At 49.6% G+C, this 17,219-nt stretch overlaps 1 protein-coding gene across 2 annotated transcripts in view; it reads left to right on the forward strand.

Annotated features, from left to right (window-relative positions):
• The first annotated feature begins 4,864 nt into the window (after positions 1-4,864).
• Positions 4,865-17,219, forward strand: part of CCNI (cyclin I) — a 35,073-nt gene continuing 22,718 nt past the window's right edge. The window contains exon 1 of one of the 2 annotated variants that reach the window (XM_030015346.2): positions 4,865-5,258. The gene's annotated coding sequence lies outside the window, so the exon portion shown is untranslated. The remainder of the gene's footprint in view (positions 5,259-17,219) is intronic. The other variant, XM_030015337.1, reaches the window with a different exon arrangement.

Raw genomic sequence — 17,219 nt, forward strand, 5'->3', positions numbered from 1 at the left:
GTTTCTTTTTTTCCTTTGCCACATACTTCAGCAATACTAGATTATTATTTTTTTTCAAAGGGCAATTAATTATTGCCTGTAAGAACAAGCATAGTTAATGTACTTATAAGGTAGAACAGTCTTATAATTTTTATGTACTGGCTTCCACACTACTTACTTGGAAAATTAGCATTCCATTGATGGATTCATTGCACAGAAAGGATAAGATTTGCAAAAATAACTAGTGATTTTGGACAGTTCAGTTTTCACAGAGGTCAGAGACAGTTCAGTGCTCAAGCCCATTTCATCCCTCTTTGAGAGTTCCTATGTTCCAGTCATTTTTATTTGATGAGGACTTACTCCCAGGAAGCTGAGCAAAGTCTTGTCAGATAATTTCACCATAAACTATTTTTTAGGATTCTCCTTGTTTCCTCCTGTTGCTTTTCCCAATGTTCCACAATATTGTTTTGCAAACTGTGCCTCTAGACAAAGAAAATGGAGTGTAACTTACTTCGCAGCTTTTGGAAAATCGCTTCCTGAGAGTCTGTTTCATTCCAGTCTTTGAAAAAAGGAGTTCCGTCCAAGAAAAGAAGTCTTTCTGAGCCCTGAGTAAGCCTCACTATGATATTTCTTCAGTGCTATCAGCATACATATCTCTCCTGATTGCTTCAATTAGCACTCAGATGCCTCTGTGAGGGTCTCCTCTACCAACAGCCAAAGCTTAGCCTGACTACAAGGAGGCAGCGGAGATGCTCCAGGCCCTTCCTCTCTCGTGATAAATGTGACTTCCAACGAGAGCTCTGCTGCTCACTGGATTTTATGTCTGAGATTGGTTTGGAAAAGAACAATAGGACTTTTTCATTATTTTTTTTTAAGGTTTTGTGTGTTTTGTTCTTTAAACCAACATCAATATTGCCTTCTCTGGGCTGATCAAAACTTGCTTGCTATTTTAAAGATCTCAGGTTAGCAGTAAATATAGCTAAGTTATATAATGGTTGGAGTCAAAGCACAAACCCAGTAATAACTAGACTTACTCTGCCACACTAGACTGAACTCGACCAGCTAAATCCAAACAGCAATTATTATTAAAAGTTTGCATGTCTCTAGCCCCTCGGGATATTCAAATGCTTTACAAAATATTTTAATTTAGCCTCACAACCAACCTGACATGAGGGTAAATTTATCCTTGTTCTGAAGCTGCTGTCTGCATATGTGTTTGAGCTCATCAAGCTTGCTTGCCCGTGCTGGACTTTGTGTGCACTGAAGTTGGGCAAATATGAAAATTAGTGTTAACTTTTGCATCTGTGGGTTTAACTAACTGGTCAAAAGTCATGCAGTGAATAGCGCTTGGGTCTCCAAAGCAGAACACAGAGCCACACCACAAGACCATCTGCTTTTCCCCTCTGAAGGGTGTTTAAACAGTGCCGATAGAAATGTCTGCTGCAAAGATACATGTCCTTCCCTTTTCCACATATTGGGATTTGGCTATGAATCCTGTAGTGTCTCTTCTTTCTCTCCACTCAGCAGTAGAAAAATCAGGCATTGCATAAGCTGAAAGGCAGGTACTACAAATGCCTTATATGCGGGATTTTCTTGTTTCCACTAATGTGGATCTCTTATCGGCCTAATATTTACTGGTTTGTCACCTCCCTAGAGCCCAGTCTGTGTTAAGGCAGCGGCCAGCTGCGTAGTTACACTTGCATGCCGTCACACGCTCTTGGGAGCCAGGCCGCGACACACTTCATTTTGCAACCCGTATTGCTGTAAGCCCCCTGCACACCGAGTCCACTGTACCTGCTGCTTGTGACAACGCGGTTGTCCTGTCAAGACTCTTTAAAATAGAGGCGCTTCATTTTCCCCCCGCAGGGATGAAGAGGCCTTCTCCCCGCTACTGAAGTGTACTTCTTCCTTGGCTGACATGGCACTTGGGGGTCTTTATACTGTTGCAAGGCGTCAGATTTTTGTACAGTGCGTCAAGTCCCTGCATGCGGAACACCTGCTTGTAATGGTGCAATGGCCTCCCTCCAGGTGCGCTTCATTACATTCACCAGGTTAATTTTTCTCCTAGGTTTAATATTGCCTCTTTTGCTTTCTCCCTGGGCCACAAGCCCAAACACAATAAGAGTTCTTGCTGGTTGCCTCCGTCTCCTTCTCAGCAGTCTCTCTAAATCCCTTGGCCTTGGCAGCCACTTACTTATGGCAGCCTGCCCACCATAACCCTCAGCTGCTCTGGGCACATGCTGCTGCGTCTTTCTTCTCGGAGTGTGTACAACTGTGCTGCTATTTTGACCCCTGGGCGGTTGTGCCCAGACCCAGGCCACCTCCTACGAAGGCTTGAAGTGGTCCTGGGAGACCTCGCCTTCAACTGACCGCCTTCCTAGGACAACCTGCTCTGCGGTCCCTCCTGCGCCCGGCGACCCACTCCTCAGTCTCCAGGATTTCCTTTGGAAGGAGTATTGATCCAGTAGCTGAATAGTTTATTGCGCTACTTTCAACTCAGCTGGGTGCCGCCTCAACTGTCCCTTCCTACTGTTACTGAGGACAAAGGACTGTAATCATACATATCCAGCTGAGGGCATATTCAGCACAAGACAAATAAAAGGAACTCTGTTGCAGTATGTTAGCACTAGAGGTTCCTGCCAAACCATCGATTCCACAGTCTCTTGGTCTGAGGATGTGCCACACCGCCTCGGGCTCCTAGCGCTGACATGCGAAATGTTCTGGGAAGGGCCCTGATGGAAATCCCTTGAGCAAATAGTCAGAATATGCAAGAACTGCTGTAACCGCAGGAGCGGAACAATCTTGGGACAGTGTCGGTCAGACCTCCAGTAAGAATTTCCCAGCTAGAAGCATCAGCTCAATTATCTTCACTTGGACACTGCCACAAACTACCGGTGGGCCAACCGATTTGGAAAACCATAACACCTTTACAGACTTCTTAAACACTGATCCTTAAACAATGAGACCCAGAAGAATTAGAATGAAACTGGGAAAGCTAGATAAAATTCCAGCGGGACTTGCCTTTCTCTGCACCTTCTTAGTTCTAAAAGGCATATCCTATTTCCAGATAAAAAGTAAGAAAAATAGAAGGGACCAGCACACAGCAAGCTTGGATTCAAAGAGCAGTTCACCCTATGCATAGAGGATTTTGGTCACTGCAGCAAAAAAGTGCCTTTCATTTCAGTTTTATAAGTGTGGCCCAAGAGTTACTAGAGGAGGGGTTAAAAAAGCTCATGACAGATGATTTTTTAGCAAACTGATTCAGAGTTAATTTGTCAGGACATAAACAGAAAAAAAAATCTATGCTCTCTCTACGCTTGATTTATGTCACTCTGCTTATTATCTCTAGAGGAAATCCTCCTTTGTGCGCTGGCTGAACAGCTAATAACTACGGATACTGGAAGGAGTTTAAAGAAAATGAGTTGCCTTTGCTCTGAACTTCTTGCTTTTATCTGTTAATTTCAACCTCCAGTGGTATAGCAAGGTTTTGCCACCCATCTTCACAGCGCCAGGATTTTCATGCAAAGTATTTATTCTGTTCCTGGTCTTTACTGTACAGCATCATAACACACACCCAGTCCCCTCTGGGAAAAAAAAAAAAAAAAGGACTTATGTTACAAAAAATTTCAACACTCACAAGTTTAGTTGTCCAGTTCTTAAGTCAAGCGGACAAAAGTAATAAACGGAGCTGTGAGAAAACATCTCGGCTTCCCTGGCACTTCAGGCATCTGTCTCCTGCTATGTCAGTGGGACTGCCAGACAGAGCCTGCCATCTGGAAACGAGAAGAAAAAGGACAGTGAATCCCTCCTGCTGCAGGCCTTTGTGCTGGGGAAAAGCCTAAGTAAGTAAATAAAGCAAGTAAAGGGTCAATTCCCGTTTCCATCTTGCACGGCGGTAAATACGGTGACGGGGAGCTCTGTCCCCGCAAACGCGGGCCGGGACACACGGCACGGACGTAAAAGCAACCAGAACTCGGCGCTTTTGCTGAGCGTCCGCACAAGAAGGTGTTTGTTTGTAAATAAACGCCTTTGCCGCTTGTTTCGCGAGCGTTTTAAACGAAACTTTAAAGCTTTAACCTGCCTGCTGCCAAAGTGTCACTGGGGGGCGGGGGGGGAGAACTTAAACCTCCTTCGGTGTTGGGGCTGCTGGAAGGAGCCGGCAGAGCCCGCGGGCGCCCGCAGCCCCGCTCGCAGGGGAAAGGCGTGCGGCGCTGACAGCCCACCGCCCTGCCCGGCGGGCCCTTCCCCGCTGGCCCCCGCGGGGACCGACTCGCCCTCGGCGGCCACCGGGCCGCGCAGGGTGCCTACGGCCCCCTCCCACCCGCAGTCGGGGCGGGGAGCCGTCCACCCGAGCCCCCCTCAGCGCCCGCACGGAGAAAACGGCGACGGCTGCTGCTACCTCCCGCCCTCCCGTCCCCACAGCCGCGCAGGCGCCGCGGAGGGACGGCGGGCAGGAAAGCGGCTTACACTCGCGCTACCTCCGCGCGATCCTTCCGCCGGGCGGCCCGAGGGAAGAGAGTTCCCCCCCCCCCCCCGCGCCTCACAGAGCCGCCCGCCCGCCGCCGGGCCCCGCGCCGCCTCCCTCACCGGGGCGCTCCGCGGCGAAGCGTGTGCGTGCGTGCGCCCGCGGGCGGCGGAAAGCACTGGGGAGAGGGGGGTGGGGTGGGGTGGGGGGGTCCGGCGAACGGAGAGGCGGTGCGGCGGAACCGAACCGAGCCCCGGCCGGCTCCGATCGACGGCCGCCGGCGCGCCCGCTCCCCGCCCCGCGCGGCGTTGTCCCCCCCCGCCGTGGTGCTGAAGGCCAACGGCCGCCGCGCGCGCCGCCCGGCCCGGCCCCGCCCCCGCGCGGGTGGGCGGGGACGGGCTGAGGGGAGGCCGCCCCGCCGGCCCTTCTTTCCCTTCCCCTGCTCCCCCCCGGGAAGCGGCTGGCTGCGGCGGGCTGCCTCTCGCTCCCCTCCCCCTTCCCTTTTAATTTTTATTTTTATTTTATTTTAATTCCTCCCTCCCCACCCCCACCCCCCCACCCCCAGCCCCGCGCGGCGGCGGCGGCGGCCCGCCTTCCCACACAACCCCCCACCCCCGATCCCCTCGTCGCCGCGGCCCCCGCACCGGCCCCGCCATGGCGACATGAGCCCGCCGGCCGACGCCGCCGCCGCCGCCGCCCCGGACATGGGGCCCGCACGGTGCTGAAGCGCCGCGGAGGAGCCCCGCCGCCGTCGCCCCGCCATGGGGTGCTGATGGCCGGGCCCCGCCGGGCACCCCGCCGCCGCGCAGGGGAGGTGAGCCGTGGGGGGCGGGAACGGGGGACGCGTGGGGGTGTGGGGGGGTGTGTGTGTGTGAGGGCGGGGGTCCCCGCTGCGCGATCGGGTGTGCAAGGCATCGCCGTGCGTGTGTGTGTGTGTGCGCGGTGCTCCCGCAGCATCGGCGCGTCACGCGTGTGCCGAGGGCGCGCGCGGGCGGGCAGCGCATCCTGCGAGCGGCGCGTTGCGCGTGTGCGCGCAAAGGGGCTGCGCGTCCCGCGCTCCCGGGCCCCGCGCATTTGCTTTTGCGGGTGGACGTGCGTGCGGCGCCGGTGCGGGAGCGTCGCTCGTGGGGGTGCGCGATGAGCGCCGTGCCCTCCTCTACCCCCCCCCCCCCGTCCCGTCCCGTCGGTGCCCGGCTGGCCTCTGTGTCCCCCCGCCCCCGGGGCCACGCAGGGCGTTTGTGCCCCAGGTGTGACTTCTCGTCACCGCGTCGGGCCGGGCGGCTCTTGGAGGCACACGTAATGTTGTTTTTTGTTCTCTTGTCTTCGTGTACTTTGTTTGCAGAGATGGGCTGCGCTCTCCTCCCTTCCTTCTTTGCCCTCCCATTCGTGATGGAAGAAGTTTCCTTGAAAGAAGAGCGGTGTTGCGTTCTATAAATCTTACCTCCAAAGGGGTGAACTTATAGCAGTGAGGTTACCGTCGGTTATTTCGTGCCGGTGGTAGAAAGCGGACTTGTGAAAAATCCTCCTGAAAACTTGTCTGTTGAACACAATAAAAACCGTTCCCTTATCCACCCCTTTTGACCCTGTGAAGGAGGGGGGAAAAGGAGCAATCCTGCCTTTTCCCACTCTTAAAAATAAGGGTGTTAAAAGGCAGACTGTTTCGAGCCTGAATTTGAAAGTACTTTTCAGCATCAGCCTTTGTGTGCTCCCAAAACGTTCCTTCCGTGGTGTGCTGCAACAGCCCGTACATGGCACAGCCCCTTTTAAAGACAGAAGGGTGAGATTCTTTTATTAACTAAGTATTTAAATTGAGCAAAATGCATGCGATTATGAAGCTCCCCTTTCTGGAGTGTATCTCACCTTTTCCTTGCAGGGGTGACAGACTTGGCTGTGACCCCCCCCCCCCCTTGGGGCTACCCCCCCAGCTGGGGCTGACGGCTGCCTCTGCCCTGATTTAAAGCTGGGGGACGCAGGTGCGTGTGGAGCCCAGGTTTTGCAAGGTGAGACTGGGTAGGAGTTTGTCTCTCAAAAAGCAAATCACAGCATCTTTTCCTTGTCTCAAGGGTTTGATTTCAGATCCCTGCAAATGATTCGGTTTTGTTTTTAAAGTAGTTTGGCTGGCTCGTAAAGCTGGGGGATGGCTCTCTCTCATCTGTGCCTGCACAGACCTTGACGTGGGATGCGGGAAGCTGATCTTTTGGCTTCTACCCAGCAGGAATTGAACTTTCACATGGTATATATATACTTCTAATTGTCCTTCACTCCTCTTTAGAGCTTGTGTACAGTTTGATATGGCAGAACTGATCTTAAGGCACTCCTTTTACTGTGTCCATTCTATATTCTTCCCGAGTCCTGTGCTTTGTTTGCTCCGGGTCCTTATAAAAAAATAATCTGAGATTGCTTCCGTCATTGCACGATAAGAGCCTTGCTCTATCAGGACACTCACCGCAGAAGGCCCTGCTCGGTGGACGGCTGCTGTGTCCAGGCTTTCCGTCTTGTTTCATGTTTCGGGTGTCACAGGGTTGCAGCCAGTGTTGATGCGAGCCGGTGGTGAGCAGAGCACAGCTCCTGGGGGGTGTTTCTGCTGTGGTCTCGCCATCGGCAGCCGTTCCTGGATGCAGCTGAGGGCATTGACATGCCTCAACGCAGCCTGAGGTTTGCTGGGCGCGGGCTACTCAGAGACAGCAGCCTCGGCCCCACAGGGCAAAGGGACTCCATTGCCAGCCCTGCCACATGCCCTGGCCTTTGCCAGGAGTGCGGTCTGGGGCCAGCCGTGCGGCTCATTCAGGCTGGCTGCGCGGCCTTCCCTTCTGGACACTTCTGCACAGTCAGGTGGTAAAGGGAAGTTTGGGTTGGTTCAGGTATAGTTTTAGGGAAACAGTTGTAGCTCACTGGTCCGTATCCGTACATCCTAGAGGCCTTGGGATAGCTTTGTCTGAGGGAATGGACAAGTCAGGTGTCGGGATCTATGTTTTCCAGGGCAAGGCAGCATCCTGAGCTGTCTATCTGCCATAACACTTTGATGCAGTTGACATTTACTTTCTGAAATGGGTTATTTTCCTATTTTCAGATTATTTGTTTCAATCAGACATTTACCAATTTAAACAGACTTCAGTCCAAGTGCGAGGCTGTTCAATGCCACTACCTTTGCTTGCATCATTACCCTGGGATAAGCTTTTCAAGTCAGTAGGTGGACCCAAATGTTTAGCTTTTTACAGCTTTGAGCATCTCTCCTGTAATTAGTCTTTTACATTTTCCCTTCTCAACTTTTCTGTGCTCAGCTGCTTCTTAGCGTACCTTATGCAGGCAGCAGAAATGAGAACGTGAGCAGTGATCATGCAGTGGAGCATGCCTTCCCCCAGGGCCTGTGTGAAAGATGCTTTCCTTTGCACACCTGCAGCAGTGTGCTGGTTAAAGCAGTAATTAATCTTGACCTCGCACCAAACTGGCTTTTTGGGAGCACATATATTCGCAGGTTTCATCTTTGTGTTTTTTATGCAGCACTTCTCAGGAAATAAGATGCAGCGCAGCTGTCAGGCTGATGTAGATTATCCATCTAACCTGGGTGATAGAATGGATAGATGTACCATCTGTAGTTTATTTCAGACTTCTCCATAGCCTGCCAGAGATAGATTTTAAAAAGTCTGGACAGGACCAGTGGCTTCAGGAAAGCTAGACATGGTATTTTGACCACCAAATGATAACCCTTAGGACTCCATTGTCCAAGCAGGGAGCAAAATGTGAGTAAAGGAGAAATGCATCTCCAGATTGAGTGGAAGGAACCCGCCTGTGGGATCTGAAGGTCTTCCACTGCAAGATGTAAAATGGGTGTCTAGTGCTAACTTGCCCAGGAACAAATTGTGGCCGTTTTCCTTCGCTCCCATGACTCTGTGGGTCTAGAAAACGTACAAACCCAGGTACTTGACACCGGGACACTCCGATGAAGCAGCAAGAAATCCAGGCTGGGCATGAAGGAGGTGGATTTCAAGGGGAATTCTGGTTCACCGAATAAAGAGAGTAGTTTCTCTGAGAATTCAGCACAGTAATAGCTATTTTCAAATGCCAAAAAAGCAAGGTGAAATCATTCAGATGGAAGGAAAATCTCAGGTGTCTCCCATCTCAACACAAAGCAGATGTGGTCTGAAATTCTCCCTTCCTGTGTGTTTGCTAACTGCAAATATTATCAACACTGCTTTATTAACCATAATGGGTATTTGCACTTGCTATGCAATAAACTCATCTAAAAGCTCACTCATGAATAACATGTTACTGCAGATACTCCATTTTGCTCATCAGCCCAGACATCAAACATTTTCTTTACTGGGATGATGGGAGGTGCTGGACGAACCCATTTGCCAGAGGCTTTTGCGCCCTTTTGGCAGTATTTTGCTGTATACAGTGAGATGCTGTTTCTTGGCTGGTGTAGCTCTTGACTACAGTGGTCTGTTAGATGAGAACTTGGCTCCCAAAGACTTCAACCTTTACCTTCCTAACAATTTTGACTGTAAATCTCTCGTTTAACTGTTCCTAACTGCTGCCATGCAGCTGAAAAGCCTGCTTCCTTTAAGGATGCAGCTGCTGTAATAACATGACCATCAAGTGCAGCTTAGTCTCCATTTATGAAAGCACTGCAAATGTGTCTGTACTTGCATTGACCGGAGCAAAGGGGGACTTTGCACAACACGCTTTGTGGAAGCGGCAGCAGGAGAACTCTGACTGCCATTACATACTGCCTCAGTCATACTGTTTTGTCTTTATCAGTACCCCCGCCTCTCAAAGTTTCCTTCCCTGGCTTTGTTTTAGGCTGAGGACTGTTGGGTTTAGACTGTCCAGAACTGGGGATATCAAGGTTGTTACCTTCATACTGGTTGGGCAGGAGATATGAATACATAGGGAAGAGCCAGGACTGCGCCTGTGCCATCCTATTTTTGCGGACAATTGGAATTAGGTCCTCTTCTGTATTGTCTCAACAAGAGGCTAATTAGTCAGCAAGTTTGAGCTCCTGAAGGGTAATTAAGCTTTATAACTGTGGGTTCTCTTTGGTTACTGAGAAAGAAGAGACAGTACCCTCAGAGGCTAAGAATGCTGCTCTGCAGCTACTGTGCTGTACCTCATAATTGATCTATTGTTTCAACAGCAGATAATTCCTCATTTCCTCATAATTATCTCTTTTTAGTGCCTCACACTGTATCCTGATATTAGCTGTAATCACTGATAATTTCTAAAGCCAATCAGAGTCTGCAAAGCAAAATATTGGCCTTAGTGAGCACTTACACATTCAGATAAAATTCTTCTGTTGTCGTCAAGAGGCATCAAGCCATTGTAGTTACACATTTTTTGGATGTGGGTGTTGAACTGGGTATAAACTTGTTCAGTTTTGTTGCTGTTCATTTATGTTAATGACTGACTACTGCCAAGAGACAAAAAGAACTACTGCTGAATCCTGTTTCTGTGTTTTTGCCCACAGAGGCATTGTATTTATTTGGTTTCAGGGGATTATATTACTCAAAAGGTGGTGCGTGATGCTTTAGATTCTGAATGCCTGTTGGCCCTTGCCTGTAGAGAGTTAGCTTTTATGAGCTTGAAAGCCTCTGGCCCTACTTTATGAAATTACTGCTCACTTGCATACTTTGTGAGCTTGATTTTCCTCGGAGTGACTTCCTTCAAGTTACTGTTGATTTATACCCAGTTACATCGGTGATGGGAGAAGTGAATCATGCTCTGCATGTGTTGCTTTTAGGAGACTAGCAGTGAGACATTACATAATGCCAGGTTTGGTTTGGCCCCCCCCCCCCCCCCCTTTTTTTTTTTTTTTTAAAAGCCTTCCTGCTCTGCTTTCCACATTTGCTGCCCAAATGAGCTGCTCTGGGCATACAGCTGAGCCCTCACAACTGTGCTCCTTTGAGCCTAAAGCCCATAAGATCACAGAATGGTTGAGGCTGGAAAAGACCTCTGAAGGTCATCTCATCCAACACCCCCCACTGAAGCAGGGCCACTTAAAACCAGTTGCCCTGTCCCATGTCCAGACGCCTTTGCAGTATCTCCAAGGATGGACACTCCACAACCTCTCTGGGCAATCTCTGCCAACGCTCTGTGACGCTCACAGTAAAGAAGTGACTATGATGTTGAGAGGGAACCTCCTGTGTTTCAGTTCATGCCCATTGTCTCTGGTCCTGGCACTGGGCACAAAGGAAAAGAGCTGGCGCCATCTTCTTTGCACCCTCCCTTCAGGTATTTATGCATATTAGTAAGATGTCCCCTGAACCTTCTCTTTCCAGGCTGAACAGCCCCAGCTCTCTCAACCTTTCCTCGTAGAGAGATGCTCCAGTCCCTTCATCGTATTAGTGGTCCCTTACTGGACTATCTGCAGTGTGTCCATGTCTCTCTTGTTCTGAAGAACCCTGAACTGGACACGGCACTCTGGTGCAGCCTCACAGTGCTGAGTAGAGGGGAAGCTATCACCTCCCTCAGTCTGCTGGCAGCACTCCTCCTAATGCAGCCCAGGATACCATTAGCTTTCTGTGCCACAAGGGTACACTGCTGGCTCATGGTCAACCTGGTGTCTACTAGGACCCCCAAGGCCTTTTCTGCAAAGCTGCTTTCCAGCCAGACACCCCCCAGCGTATACTGGTACCTGGGGTTGTTCCTCCCCAGATGCAAGACTTGGCACTTACCCTTCATGAGGTTCCTGTCAGCCCATTTCTCCAGCATGTCAAAGTCCCTCTGGATGGCAGCATGACCCTCCAGCATATCAGCCACTTCTCATTTGGTGTCACCTGCAAACTTGCTGAGAGTACCTTCTGGCCCATCATCCAGATCATTAATGATTATGTTAAACAGGACCAGACCCAGTATTGACCCCTGGGGTATACAACCAGTCACCACCTCCGGCTAGACTTTGTGCCACTGATCACCACCCTCTGGATAAAGTCATTAAGACAGTTTTCAGTCCACCTCACTGTCTGCTCATCCAGCCCCTACTTTCAGTAGCATGCCCGTATTTTCCCTGGCCTTCCTTTCATTACCTATACACTTACTCAAGCCCCTCTTGTCTTTGACATCCCTTGCCAGATACAATTCCAGCTGGGCTTTGGCTTTCCTAACCTCATCCCTGGCTGGTCAATGTTTCTCTATTCCTCCCAGGTTACCCACCCTCTGTAATCCTTACATTTTGTGTTTGAACTTTGCCAAGAGCTCCTTATCTATCCACACAGGCCTCCTGGCATTTTTGCCTGACTTGGTATTTGTTTGGATGTAACTCTTGAGCTTCGAGGAGGTGATCCTTGAATACTAACCAGCATTTTTGAGCCCCTCTTCCCTTCAGGGCCTTGCCCCACAGGACGCTTCAAAGCAGATGTTTGAAGAGTCCAAAGCCTGCTCACCTGAAGTCCAAGGTGGTGAGCTTGCTTCTTACCTTCCTCCTTGCCCTTAGGATGCTGAACTCCACTATCCCGTGGTCACTGCAGCCAAGGCAGCCTTTGACCTTCACGTCCCCAGCAAGCCCCTCCTTGTAGCAGAGTATAAGGTCCAGCAGAACACCTCTCACCTTTAGCTTCTCTATCACTTGGGTCAGGAAATCTTATCAGTGCACTCCAGGAACCTCCTGGATTGCTTATGCTTTGCTGTGTTGTCCCTCCTGCATATGTCAGGATGGTTGGAGTCCCCCATGAGGGCCAGGGTCTGCAAACAGGAGGCTGCTTCCAGCTGGCTGTAGAAAGCCTCATCCACTTGTTTTTCCACTCACTACAGTGTCACCCTTGTATGTTTTCTCTTTAATCCTCGCCCATAAGCTCTCAGTTGGCTCCTCATCCACCCCCAAGCAAATCTCCACACATTCCAACTGTTCTCTCACATCAAGGGAAACTCTACCATCCTCCTCTTTCCAGCATGTCTTTCCTAAAGACCCTGTATCCCTCCAATGCAACATTCCAAGCGTTGCAAGTCACGGGAGCCATTCCACCACATCGCTGCAATCCCAGCAAGATCGTAGTGTTTCAACTGCACACGGGTCTCTCACCATGTTTATTCACCACACTGTGTTCATAAGCATACATGCACTTCAGAGAAGCACCCCAACATGCTTATTTTCCAGAAAGGGTATGGGGGGATTTTTCCATAATGGTACCTCATAGGTACATCCTTGTTTACACGCAAATGCTGGAAGTAACCCTGCTTAAGCCTTTTTTTTTTTTTTTTTTTTTTTGCAGTCTCTTCCTTTAATATCACGCCAGGCCCTTTGCCCACCAACCCTGGCTGTCACTCTCACAGGGCTCCTGGTAACTCTGTCCCTGCCCTATTCATGCCTAGTTTGAAGCCCTACTTACAAGGTCAGCCATCCTACTGGCAGAGATACCTTTGCCCAGCTTGGTTAGGTGGATCCCATCCCTCCCAAGCAGATGCTGCTCCACAAGCAGGATCCCGTGGTTATAGAACCCAAAACCCTGTCGCCGACACCAGTCCTGCAGCCAACTACTGACCTGCACTGAGGAGAACGTCACCAGGGCCCCCAAGCCCCAAGTGTCGCTTGATCTTCCAGGTTGCCCCCGATGGTATCACTGATGCCCACATGGAAGAACAGCAGGGGTAGCAGACAAAAGGTCGGACAAGCCCAGACAGTCCCTCCACAACCTCCCAGATCTGGGGCCCCAGCAGGCAGCAAACCTCTCAAGATAATAGGTCAGGTTGGCAGGTGGGTGCCTCTCTCCCCTGCAGCAAGGAATCGCCCCTTACAATCACTCACACCTTTGTGGAGGTGTTGCATGGTTTAGGGTCAGGTGGCCCATTGTTTAAATGCCCATCTGGCTCCTCTTTAATGAGTGTGGTGAACCTCTTCAGTAGTTGTAAGCCCTTAGGTGGGGCAGAAACTTTCCTTTTAGTGCCAGAAGTCACCCCCTGCCATCCTTCTCCTTCTCCAGAGGTTTCACGTACCTTGATGATAAGGGTGGACACTGCCTGCTTCCCTATTGCAGATGAGGGCTGAGGCTCTTCAAGCTACTGAGTTCCAGAGAAAATCCTGTCCATCAACCGTGAAACTTCTCTGATGCTGCACAGCCTGCTCACTTCATCCTATAACTCCTTCACTTTGCACCACACCTCCACCAAGACAACAAACCTCCTGCAGGCCATAGGGCCATCTCTCCCAGCCTCAGAGAGAGGCCCTGGGCACTCCCTGCAGCCTGGGGCTTGGAGGGCTGCGCCCATCACCCAAAGGTCTGTCTGCATCAAAACCTCAGACCTAGCAGGGGCAGCTGCTCCAACATCTGCTGGGGGAACTGCCCCGTGGTGTGCCACCAGCATACCTGAGGCTGTTTACACTGCAGCAGATTAAGCCCAGTCCCCCTCCACAGCAGCCTTTTACATAAACTTCTGCACTTGTTGGCTGTGCCTTGGGCTTATATAGACCTCGCCCAAGCACTGGCTAAAAGGGTGCTGGACCCTCCCTAATTAGGGAGCAGCTGCACGCTGGGTCAAGAACAGCTGATCATGCTCGTTAGAAGGTGCTAGAGCTTCCTCAGGCTCACGGCCTTCTGGCTCCCCTTACCTTGTCCTTACCTAGCAACAGCAGCACCCTCAAGTTTCTCGGGGGTTCCCAGGTGTTCCCCAGTGATCCTGGACCTCGTTCCCAAAAGATCCGGAAGGTCCCAAAGCAGAACCCAGAGACTGCTGCGCAAACCTTGGTTGGTTGCCTCTGGGAGCTGTGCTCGTTCCTTTGCCAACAGCGTACAGACAATTTGGTACAGGGCTGAGCTGTTGCTTTCTTGGATTTACCCGTCATTTAGGTTGGAAACAGCATAAAAATAATGCGTGTCTTTTCAGCAAACACTCGTTTGCAGCTGCTTTATACCTGTCTTCTGCTTCAGTTCTGAACAAGGAGGTAGCACCACCTTTTTGGCATATGACCGCAAATTGTCCCATACGAGGGCTGTCCGCCCTTGATGTGATACCCCAGTGCACACGGTAAAGGCTCACATTCCTTACCTGGCAGCTCGGCTGTTCCTGAGCATTGCGATCTCTGTGCCGAACAATAGCAGGGCCTGTTCCTACCAAAATGTTAGCCTGAGTCCCATGGCTGATTTTAATAAACGTTGTGAGGAGTTTACATCTTCAGGAGGCATCTTGCATGCATATCAGCAGCCAGATGATGAGCCCACAGTGTTGAAAGAGTACAAAATGTAAGCATTTCTCTTGCGAGTGTTCATAAAATGGCATAGAGGGGTTTTGGTTTGCCATGGTTTTGTTTTTGCTTAATTTAATCCATGCAAGCAAACAGCCTCCATCAGTTAATAACTTTTCCTTTGATTTTTAGGTTCAAATAAACCAAGATCTCAAAGCAGAACTCATTAAAGTATATTGAGTTTCATCTCCTCTTTGCATCAAACGCATACGTTATGCAGCTGGAGCTGGTCTCCTAGGGCTGGATTCGGAGTTTACCTTTTATCCACAGTTTAGTTGGTATGTTGCCACCCACTGCCTCTGAAGGGAAAGGAGCTGTGATTGAAACACTTTGTTTGCATCACTCGCGATCTGTGGCATGGAAAATTTAAGCCGTTGCTGACCAAAGGCCTTTCTGGGCAAATGCAGCTTGGACGGACTCATCTTGGCAGTTGCTGAGAGAAAAAGGAAATGCAAACCACCTCCGGCATTTCCAACCGGAGCCATTAGAAAGGGGGGCAGGGCAGGCATGGGTCTGGAAGCATGCCTGTCTTGCCAGGAGGAAAGAATGGTGATATTGTCTGAAAGTTCAGTCAGGAGTTCATCTTCTACCTTGTTTTTTAAAATTCCATGCTTTGGAACATACCATTTAAGCTTCCCTAAAATAGCAAAACCCTGGTGTCAATCATGAGGCTTGGGAAAAGTAGTACAGCAGAGATTTCTTAGAACTAGTCTGGTTTATGGTCCGTGGGTGTAGGATAGAAAAGGCTGGGCAGCGGGCATAGATTTTACAAAGTGGTGGCTGCTGTAAAAAATGAACGGCTCAGGCTTGTACCTGCAGAAACCCAGTGAGTGACAGCCATCATACAGCAGCTTTATACCACTGCCATCACTAGTGGCTCTGTGGCACCCTCCCTCCTATTTAAAAATGCCCTCATCCAGGCTTTCTGGGTTTTTATTGCCCTGAATTATTCCCCCTGTTTTCTTGATGATGTTTTTGCTACCCTTAGGGAATACCATGAAGAACCGAAGATGTTCATGTTTTCTGCCACATCGCTCTACAAATCTGAAAGCATTTATGGTGCTGTGACAAATTCCATCTGAGCTTTCCTTTCTGAAGAGAATAGAAGCAGAAGATGGTGGTGAGAAGAGTGCACTGCTGCTGGTCATGATGCAGCCCTCTCCAGAGGGCTCCTGCTCCTCCTCCGTAGTTGCTAAATAGGCCCTGAGATTTCTCTGTTTCAAAACATACTGAAAAACGCCTCCCTTCCCTCCCATCAAAACATTGCTCTGCATTCTCTTTTTGCAGTTGCGGACCTGTGTTTTTAACTGGCAGGTTTCTTTAAAATGTTTGGAAAAATTCTTCAGTTTGGAAAAGCGGCACTAAAATGAGGTCAACTTTATTTGCACTCCCAGGAAAAATCTGGTTGGAGGAAAAGAAGTGGCGAGTGTGTGATGTACATGAGCCTGCCTGAACGATGCTGCCAAAATATCTCACAGACTTGCCTTTGTAGCAGGTTGTGGGAGTTAGCTCTGGGTGAGTCATACAGACAAATGGCAAGGGCCCTCTTCATTTCCCAGCCTGAATAAAATTACCGCTTTCCGAATTTAGGTCTGCTGGCTGGCTTATACACAAGTCAAATACGCTGCTTGTTAAAGGTGCAATATCATATGCGTACCTGTGGCATATTTGTGTTTGGTACTAATGCATTTCTCATGGGGGAGCGCATTCTTATTTTAATGTATATTAGTATTCATTCCATAGAAGTCAGTTTGTTGCTTCAAATAGGCTCGCTTACTCAGATGTTGAAATTCAAAACTATATTCCCAAGCATATTTTTCTCGGTCATTTAACTTGAGAAAGATCATCTATTGTCTCACAACTCTGTCAAGCTATTTCCACTAACATGATTTACTTTCTACAACTCAAAACAGTTGGTTTTAACCCACGCCGGTCCTCTGCTTATCGCTATCACATCAGGTTGTGCTTTGGCAAGTTGAAAAGACAGAGGCATTGATTTCCAGTAGGGAGGCATTCATGGGAAATTTTACTCTCTAAACCACAGAAACATTGTCCTCTTAGAACTGTTATGTGCCACAGAAATAATGTAAAATTGTAAAAGTAGTTTATGCCTCCTGCTTTTTTCTTCTCGGGTGTAAGCAACACTGTAGGCATCTGTCTCTGTCTGGTATAAATTTCTAGACTGTTTTACTGACATGGGGTGAGGAAAGAGTTAAGCTAAGAGAAAGCCCCAGGTACTAAAATTAACATCCATCCCACCCCCCGCCCACAGCTTTGAAATTTCTAATCACAACTTGCAGTTAGACCATTTCTTCTAGCAGTGCAAACTACGTTTTGATCATCTGAAATCACAGATGGCTGGCTGGGGCTCGGAGGAATTCAGTCTCCTTCCTCTCTTCCTTCTGCTTCGCCTTCCTCCCCCACCCAGAAAAGTCTGTTTTCAGGTCATCTGTAAGACTGTATTATTGCTTGCTTAAAGCTGAAGCAGATTTGGCTGCTGGTCGCTGAAAATACAAGGTCTGCAGAAATGCATGTGGTGGTTAAGCTCTGTTGGAATTGCCCCTCTTGTCCAGAATACCCACCTGGATTTATGCGCAAAAT

Source organism: Aquila chrysaetos, chromosome 1 (genome assembly GCF_900496995.4).
Source record: "Aquila chrysaetos chrysaetos chromosome 1, bAquChr1.4, whole genome shotgun sequence".
Classification (NCBI taxonomy): Eukaryota; Metazoa; Chordata; class Aves; order Accipitriformes; family Accipitridae; genus Aquila; species Aquila chrysaetos.